The sequence below is a fragment of the Colobus angolensis genome, unplaced genomic scaffold, assembly GCF_000951035.1.
Source record: "Colobus angolensis palliatus isolate OR3802 unplaced genomic scaffold, Cang.pa_1.0 Scaffold52, whole genome shotgun sequence".
In the NCBI taxonomy this organism is placed as follows: domain Eukaryota; kingdom Metazoa; phylum Chordata; class Mammalia; order Primates; family Cercopithecidae; genus Colobus; species Colobus angolensis.
The window spans coordinates 3,977,653-3,986,585 of NW_012118710.1; the positions used below are offsets into that span (position 1 = coordinate 3,977,653).

Below are 8,933 nucleotides of genomic sequence, written 5' to 3' on the forward strand. Positions count from 1 at the left end.
CCCGACTGAGGGCCGGGGCTTCCCGGCGGCGCCTGGGTAGACCCAGTAGCCCCCCAAAGCTCCGCCGGCGTCCCGAGCGGAGGAGGACGATTGTCTGAGCCGGGACACGCCGCGCTCTTCCTCTTTCCTTATTCTTTTTAAAAATGTTTTAAACGTTTTCATCTGGCCACTGTGACTTCACGGCGACGGTGATACTGGACCGCACACAAGTTAAGCCCCTTGTTACCAAAAAAAACAAAATACAAAACTTCGCGGCCGCTGTGGACTGTTGTTTTCCCCTCCCTAACCCTGGCAGCGTGGGGGATTTCAGCCTGTTCATCTCCATCCCTGGCATTCCCGGGATTTGAAAATCCCTCGGCAAAGCCACAGGAGTGACCGAGGACTGGAATTTAAGATGCCCTCCCCGTCCCCAAACCGCACTCGGGGAGGCTTCCCAAGTGCCCAGGTCTTGTCTTAGGTAAGGGTGCTAAATTCCCTGTGAGATTACAGCCTGATGGGTTTCCCATTCTCCATATTTATTTAAAATACAGATGGGTGACTCAATATGTTGCCCAGGCTGGTCTTGAACTCTTGGCCTCAAGCGATTCTCCCGCCTCTGCCTCCCAAAGTGCTAGGATTCCAGGCCTGACACCGCGCCTGACCCCATTCTCCTTTATGAGATTTTCTTTTCATAACTTCTAAGTCTTTGATTTCTGACTTCTTTCGCTGCTTCAGCAACAAGCCAAGAGGCCTGGTGACAACTTTAGGTTTGAAGGCAATGGGAAATAGCTGATGTTCTCCATTTCCCATGGAAGGATTTCATGTAGGGATTGTTCCTCTCAAAACCACCAATGCACCTTCTTCCAAGTGAATCGATTGCCTCAAACACCAGGCTTAATGATCCCCTTGCCTGGATAAGGTGTTTCGGGTGGTACTGTAATTTCCGAGTTGTGGTGCATCCGTGAGGTGCCTGCAGGTTCCCACAGAGACAGCAACTCCAAAATGTGCACGTTGAAACTTGCAAGAGACTAACCGTTGCCTCTGAAAGCAGTTGGCATGTATATTCATCGTGACTGTTTTACACATTTGATAACAAAAACAGGAGCAAAATACAAGATAAGACTTGGCAGGGTAGTTTTACCAAAACCAAAGGGCAGGAGTTAGGCTGAAGTCTAGAGAAAAGAAAGGGGTGGGGTGTCAGGATGCTTTCGAATTCATCCTGGCTTCTTCCCAGAAATAAACTGTCGTGAGTTGTTCTAGCGACTATAAAGAAGTGAACTAGGCAGGAGGTCCATGTGAAGTATATCACACCACTTATCCAACTGTTGTAGTTTTAGGTTTGTGCTCACCCAATAAAACTTCAGGTTCTACGGTCCCCCAGGCTCTTGGATTTGACACAGTGTTCTGTTGCTAGGAAATAATACTACCCCAGCAAATTAGTAACTGGCATACACTAGGTCCTGTTCTTCCTTCTGAATAGTTCTCTCATCTTTTCATTCCCTTGCATCCCCGTGGTGACTGACATAGTTCCCGCACTCCCCATCTTTCATGATCTACTGTAAATAACTCCCACCTAGTTTTACCTCTGAAGGCTTTCTTGCCTGAGGTCACCCCTGCCTGGCTGATCAGTGACTCATGCTCTAATCTTGCGGTTCCCATTCGCCTCTGTGCCCATCCTTTTGTATTCCTAGCCACAGTCAGTAGAGAACTTGTTGTCAATCTTTAATATGCCCAAGAATCATCCGCCAGCCTTCTTCAAAAAAAAAAAAAAAAAATCCAAATTACCAACAGGGTCTGGAAATCTGTATGTTCACTGAGTGTCCTGGGGAACTATTATCACACGGTAAATTTGGGAAACAGTGCCTAACTTGAACCAACTGCTTGCTGCTTGGGGAACAGTCTCCCTTTGCCTGCAGAGAGAGCTTTGCAGATTCTTGGAACACACCTCCTTCCCAACCACAGCCCACCCCGAGTTCCCAGGCTTCAGCTGCCCGAACGTCCTTCAGCACTTAGCTCAAGTGTCTACAGGGGGAAGCAGGCTGATTGTCCTTCCTTTCTATCATTTCTATACCCCAAACATCCATAAAGAACTCTTCCTGTGGCCTTAGATCTCAAAGTGAAAGACAGCATTCTTAACAGTTACACGGGGACTACAGGCATAAACCAGGAGTGTCTCCAGAAGACCAGGATGTAAGGCCATTCTACACTTAGCACACTATATATAACATATTTATTTACATATTGTCCCACAAGCTTCTAAAGGAACTTTAGCCTGCTTTGGAACTTCCCCCAGAAATTAGGACAGAACCACACACCCACGAGGTGTTCAACACATATGTAAGAAAAAACAAACATTCTAGTTTACAAATAGTCCTTGTGAGTTTGGCTAGGGTGACATAAATTCCTAAAGCCTGACTCCTCCTGGGGAAATCTAGTTTCTGGGTCACAAAATAACAGAACCCAGGACCAGTGATGGCCCCAGTAAGATTAAGCCTCACCTATGCAGCAATTTACTTTTTTTTTTTTTTTTTTGAGATGGAGTCTCACACTGCACCCAGGCTGGAGTGCAGTGGCGCAATCTCAGCTGACTGCAACCTCTGCCTCCTGGGTTCAAGCAATTCTCCCTGACTCACCTCCCAAGTATCTGGGATTATAGGTTCCTGCCGCCACGCCCAGCTGATTTTTGTATTTTTCAGTAGAGATGGGGTTTCCTCATATTGGCCAGGCTGGTCTTGAACTCCTGACCTCAGGTGATTCGCCCACTTTGGCCTCCCAAAGTACTGGGATTAGAAGTGTGAGCCACTGCACCCGGCCTGCAGCAACTTCTTGACACCGGACAAGCAAATAAATGCCTAAGGTTTCTGAAAATCACTCCTCTGCAAGTTCTTGAACTTAGTGTGAGCAGTGATGAATATGAGCCCATCAGCTAGACCGCTCCTTTCAGTGTGCTGCTCCTAGTCCTGGATTTGTTCTTACCTGGCACAGGTTGCAAAGTCACAACTAGGAACACTGTAGCCCTGTCAGTGAAGACGTGCCATTGCCAACAGGAGGCTGTGGCTACCCTATCTGCTTTTCCGCCCTTCCTCGGTCTAACCAGGCAAGGGCATGATGATGTCTAATCAAGACAACATTGCCAATAACAGCATCTGACCGCATTCAAATATGTTAACATGACAGTCTTAACCTTGCAAGATCAGATGTTGACCTAATTATCCTTTACCTGTAGACTACAATCATCTATAGAATTATAATCTTCCCTCCACTACCCAAACACACCGAAATCAGGGATGTGTACAATGCATTTATACAGAAAATTATAAAGAGAAGCACCTTTCCAATTTTTTTAAAGGAGAGGCCTCAGAGTATGTCCATAGTTAATACTCTTTCGGGCTGCGAGCAGTGGCTTACACCTGCAATCCCACACTTTGGGAGGCCAAGGCAGGAGGATCACTTGAAGTCAGGAGTTCGAGACCAGCCTGGCCAACACGGTGAAACCCCATCTCTACTAAAAATATAAAAATTAGCCAGATGTGGTGGTGGGTGCCTGTAATTCCAGCTACTCGGGGGGTTGAGGCAGGAGAATCACTTGAACTGGGGAGGCAGAGGTTACAGTGAGCCGAGATCATGCCATTGCACTCCAGCCTGGGCAACAGAGTGAGACTCCATCTCAAAAAAAAAAAAAAAATACTCTTTCAGAGTTCCAGGAAGATTAACAAAGATCCAAACTGCATTTATTAAAGACTTGGCTGAGCCCCCCACCTGGGGTCTGCTCAAAGACCCTTGCCCAGGCTTTGCTCTGGTGAACAACTCTTGTCATATCCACCCATTGATCTATTTTCTTCTGTATCACAAAAGAAAAGTTTGCTTTCCCCAGAAAGTATGCCATTCAACCTAGGTCACAGATCAAGCCTATAGCAGAACTGCCACAGAGAAGAGTTACACTGTGTCAGCTTTCAGAGAAGCTGGGGGGATATATATACACACACATACACATATATATACATATAAATGTAATGTTTACACTATACTAGTGTAATTGAAGAGCCAGTTCTATGAGATTCTCTCATTTCCATCAAATATTCATGACTATATGTTTATTGACTTTATAAGAAAGTTCACTTTAGTTCTCTACTCTGTGATGTAAAAGTATTAAAGAAGCAGTTGTTGAGTGCAAAAGATGTAAACAGAGTTAGGTCAGTCTGTTTATTCTAAGTGAAGAAAAATAATCCCAACATTATCCCTAATCCTTCCCGCCAACTACCACAAGTCCAAAGTTGAAAACAAGCAAACCAAAAGCAAACACAAAGCTCCACTTAAAGCAGTGAACTATCTTTAAATTTAGGAATACCTTCTATAGACGTGTTTGGTCTTTCCTGCTAAATAATATTATTGTATTTACAGAGCCTGTTAAACATGAATATCGTCTTGGAGGATTACTCTTACTGATTTAGCACATTTTGTTTCCTTCTGTTGAACTCAGATTCCTTTCGAGCAGATTAGGTGTTAAAAAAGAGGGCTGTCCAAGTCCAAGTCTGAGAGTTTTATACCTAGAGCTCAGACAAGAAAACCATCTGAAACTTCCTCTATGTTGTTTATAAATTTAAGATTCTAGTAAAGGACATTACTTCAAATTTGAGATATCTGCTTTACTACACTTACCTGTTTGTGGGGAACGTGGAATTTAAGACTTGAATTAAAGAGGCTGAAGGAATTCAGGACATTTAAATAGAATAATATTCCTAGCCAGGCACAGTGGCTCACATCTGTAATCCCAACACTTTGGGAGGCCGAGGAGGGTGGATTACCTGAGGTCAGGAGTTCGAGACCAGCCTGGCCAACACAGTGACACCCCGTCTCTACCAAAGATACAAACATTAGCTGGGCATGTGGCACGCATCTGTCATCCTAGCTACTCAGAAGGCTGACACGAGAGAATCGCTCAAACTCAGGAGGCAGAGGTTGCAGTGAGCCGAGATCGCACCACTGCACTCCATCCTGGGGGTCAGAACAAGTCTCTGCCTCAAAAGAAAAAAAAAAAAAGAAGAATATTTCTTCACCTACAGCCATTTTATTCCTTCTTCTCTTCTCCACCTCCAAAATAAAATAAATGTCCTAAACAATGCATCCTCATGGATTAGAAGAACATTAATCATATAGCCCAAATGTTTCAAGATCATCCTAATATGAAATATTCTACTCACTATCCTCATAAATATATTGTGAGTCTTCAGGAGACCACACATCTTCTTGTCACTAAGAAGTTACAAGGTAACAGATTGGGATGGTGGTTGGAAGGGGCAGTGAAAGGCAAAAGCGGATTCACTGGTAGGAGGATGTGGGGAGAAAAGGTCCACCTAGAGGAAAAGAATAAAATCACAAAAACCTTCGAAAATAACTGTGACACCCACTCCACCTTAATTCCTTAGTCCAGGGATTTGGGGGGATTTCATTACAGTAACTCACATGTTTGTGACCAATAATCTTCCTGTATTTCTAGGAGATAAAAAGATGGGAAAATAAGTAGCCAACTCTGTGACATGATACGCAGCATCCTGTAAACGCCAGCTTTTATCTCTTTAGAGTAAAAGTTTGATTACTGTATTTTAATCCTGAAACTCCAAGTTAGTAAAACACTATTGCTAAGATGGCAATACTACCCAGTTAACTTATAGGGCTAATTTGATTTCAATCAAAATTCCTAGGGGATTTTTCATAGAATTCGTCAATAATGTTTAAAAGTTTATCTGGAAAAATAAACTGGTGAACACATTTTAGATTTTGTAAAAAAAACCTACAACAACTAAGAGTTAAGAGTAGACTAGTCCTACAAGATATTGAGACACATTTATGCAAAAATAGGCAGATCTTTGTTCTGTAAAACAGAACAGAAAGCCCAGGAAAAGATCTTACAAGATACAGGAATTTATTATATACCAAAAAAGATGGCTTGAACCTAGCAGGCGGAGGTTGCAGTGAGCCGAGATCGTGCCACTGCACTCCAGCCTGGACAACAGAGCAAGACTCCACCTCAAAAAAAAAAAAAGAACAAACAAAAAAAAATAAAGAAGATGTTACAATATGTAAGGAGAAAGAAGATTTATGATTGGAGCATAGTTGGCTGGCAATGGGAAAAAAGATCAAGTTAAACCCTTACCCCAGAGCATATACCAGGATAAATTCCAGATGGATTAGATGGCTAAATAATAAAAATCGAACCACTGGGAGAAAGCAATCTACAAGCAACAGAATCTGTCAGAGCTCTGTAGCAAGGGTGAGGATCCAACTTAGAAGTAATTAATGAAGTCAGACACAAAATAAAGATAGATTTGGCTACATTAATAAAAATGAAGCTTCTGACTGTGTGCCTTCAAGTTAAAAGGCAAACAACAGGCCATGGAAAAACAAAGGTTGTTAGTATTGTTATTACCTAAGGAGCTCGTGAAAACCAGTAAGATCATTGAAGCCCCAAAAGAAAAGTGAACAATTACAACTGCTTACCATGTGTTAGACACTACACTTTACATGAATCGTCTCACTTAATCACCTCCACTTACTCTTACAGTCTCATGAGGAAAGTATTGTTATGGCCTTTTTGTTGTTGTTAACAAGCTAAGTTGGTTGCATTTTCACCTCTACAGCAGAGGCTGTTGATCTGGGCTTAGCAAGGAAGGGTTTCAGAAGGTCCTGGCCTCCCTGAAATTGTATGCAAAAAGTATGTGTGTGTGTGCATATTTGCATCAGTCTCTCCCTCTCCTCTTCCCCACATACAGTCAAGCTCCACTCCAGGAATAATGTTTTAGGTTGACTAAAGATTGATTTTCGAATCTGAAAGTGGAACTAATATAAGATTCTTCAGTACAAGGGAGTACTGGCCAAAGAAGCCCTTACATGGAAAATCCAGACCTGCCAGAAATTAGTATAGGAAACAGCCAGTTTTGAAGACACCCAGAGGGTGGAAAAGGGTGGAGAGCAGGCCTAGCAGTGCTCACCACTCCAGGAAGGGTGTGCCCTTCTCCAAATGCCCAGTGGGAGCCTGTGGCATTGGGCAGCCTGTGGGTTCCATCTAAGTGACTGTGTGGTGACCAAAGTGTGAAATGCTCATTTCAAGTAGGCATTTGCCAGTTGAGCCAAAGTACCATAAAAAAAATTAAAAAAAATTAAAAAAAGCTTTTCAGCCAGGCATGGTGGCGTCTTCCTGTAATCCCAGCACTTTTGGAGGCTTAAGCAGGAGGATAACTTGAGCCCAGGACTTTAAGACCAGCCTAAGCAACATAGCAAAACCCCATCTCTGCAAAAAAATTAAAAAGTAGCCAGGCATGGTGGTGTTCGCCTGTAGTCCCAGCTACTCTTGAGCCCAGGAGGATTGCTCGAGCCCAGAAGGTCAAGGCTGAAGTAAGCTGTGATTGTAGGATTGCACTCCAGATTGGGTGACAGAGTGAGACCTTGTCTCAAAAGAAAAGAAAAAAAAAAAAACCCAAGGACCCCTACTGATACAAATGAGAATCCTCAAAGGCACACAAAATTGGGCCAGAGCATAAAAGGCATACTTTATGTGGGAGGTGCAAAAGGATTAATTTTAACATCTCTTTCTTTGGGATGTTCTTTCGCTATACTTCCTTTTAGGGTGGTTTCTTCCAAGAAACTATGTTGATGAGGGAAACGACACCCAGGAGCCTCTCCCCATCTGGGAAAAAGTAGGTGGGCTCAGCAAAGAAAGGAGGCATGAAACGGGTTGCCAAGGCCTGATTTTGTGAAGCAGGAAGCTTAAAAACTGGGGAAGCACTCTTTAAGAAAAGTGCTAAAGGACCCCATGAACACAGTGCTAGGGCCACGCTAGTATGAAGAGACCCAAGCAAGTGAGAGGCCTGAAGCTTAGGCTTCCTCAGCTTCACGGTAAATTCAACTCTGCCCAGAGAACAAAAGAGATCCCTGCCTGTGGCTCAGGAGTGGTTCAGCCGGCCTCAACTCAGTAAGAGAAATGTCCATTGATGGAGCGAGGGGGTCACACTGACCTCTGTCTTCTTAGAGGAAACTAAAATATTTAACTGTTGAAAACTGGATAAAACTGTCAAAAGATATCTCCTACACAGATTGTGAAACATAACTCATGGCTCTGTTCCTTCTGTACCCATTGTAAACACACACACACACACGCGCGTGCACACGATTTTAATTATTAAGATAAAAAAGCAAAAGGCCAGGTGTGGTGGCTCATGATTGTAATCCCGACACTTTGGGAGATGAAGGCAGGAGGAGCGCTTGAGCCCAGGAGTTTGAGACCAGCCTGGACCACGCAGTGAGATCCCATCTCTACACACATGCACACACACAAAGATAAAAAAGAAAAACTATAATGCTTCTTTAACATTGTGTGTCTATACACCTCTACCCTTTGAATTTCCACAAGATCACTATGGTAGAGCCTAACTCCCTCACCCCACATCCCGTATCCATCATTTCCTTATTCGTTCTGGTAAAAGAACCCTCTGAATTTTTGCTGAGCACATGGTCACACAGCAAGAGGCCACGTTTCCTTCTCTACACCTAGGTGTGGCCTTGTGACTCAGTTATGACCCATGGGATGTGAGCACAAGGGGTAAGTGCAAATTTGGGGCAGTGTCTTTTTTTCTCTTTTAGAGACAGAGTCTTGCTCTATTGTCCAGGCTGAAATGCAGTAGTGTAATCATATCTCACTGTAGCCGTGAGCTCCTGGCTCTAGCAATCCTCCCACCTCAGCCTCTTGAGTAGCTGGAACTCCAGGTGCACACTGCCACGTCCGGCTAATGTTGTTGTTGTTTGTTTGTTTGTCTGTTTGTTTGTTTTAGAAACAGGGTCTTGCTGTATTGCTAGGCTGGTCTCAGATTCCTGGGCTCAAGCGATTCTCACGCCTTGGCCTCCAGAAGCAGTAGGACTACAGGCATGAGCCATTGCGCCTGGCCCCTGGGCCAATGTCT

The 8,933-nt window shown here is 43.8% G+C and overlaps 1 protein-coding gene across 4 annotated transcripts in view; it reads right to left on the minus strand.

Annotated features, from left to right (window-relative positions):
* Window positions 1–8,933, minus strand: part of TACC1 (transforming, acidic coiled-coil containing protein 1) — a 144,735-nt gene that overhangs the window by 65,216 nt on the left and 70,586 nt on the right. Inside the window, exon 2 of one of the 4 annotated variants that reach the window (XM_011960679.1) lies at window positions 1,329–1,389. The exons of the other annotated variants lie outside the window; for them this stretch is intronic. The gene's annotated coding sequence lies outside the window, so the exon portion shown is untranslated. The remainder of the gene's footprint in view (window positions 1–1,328; window positions 1,390–8,933) is intronic. 4 annotated transcript variants of the gene reach the window in all.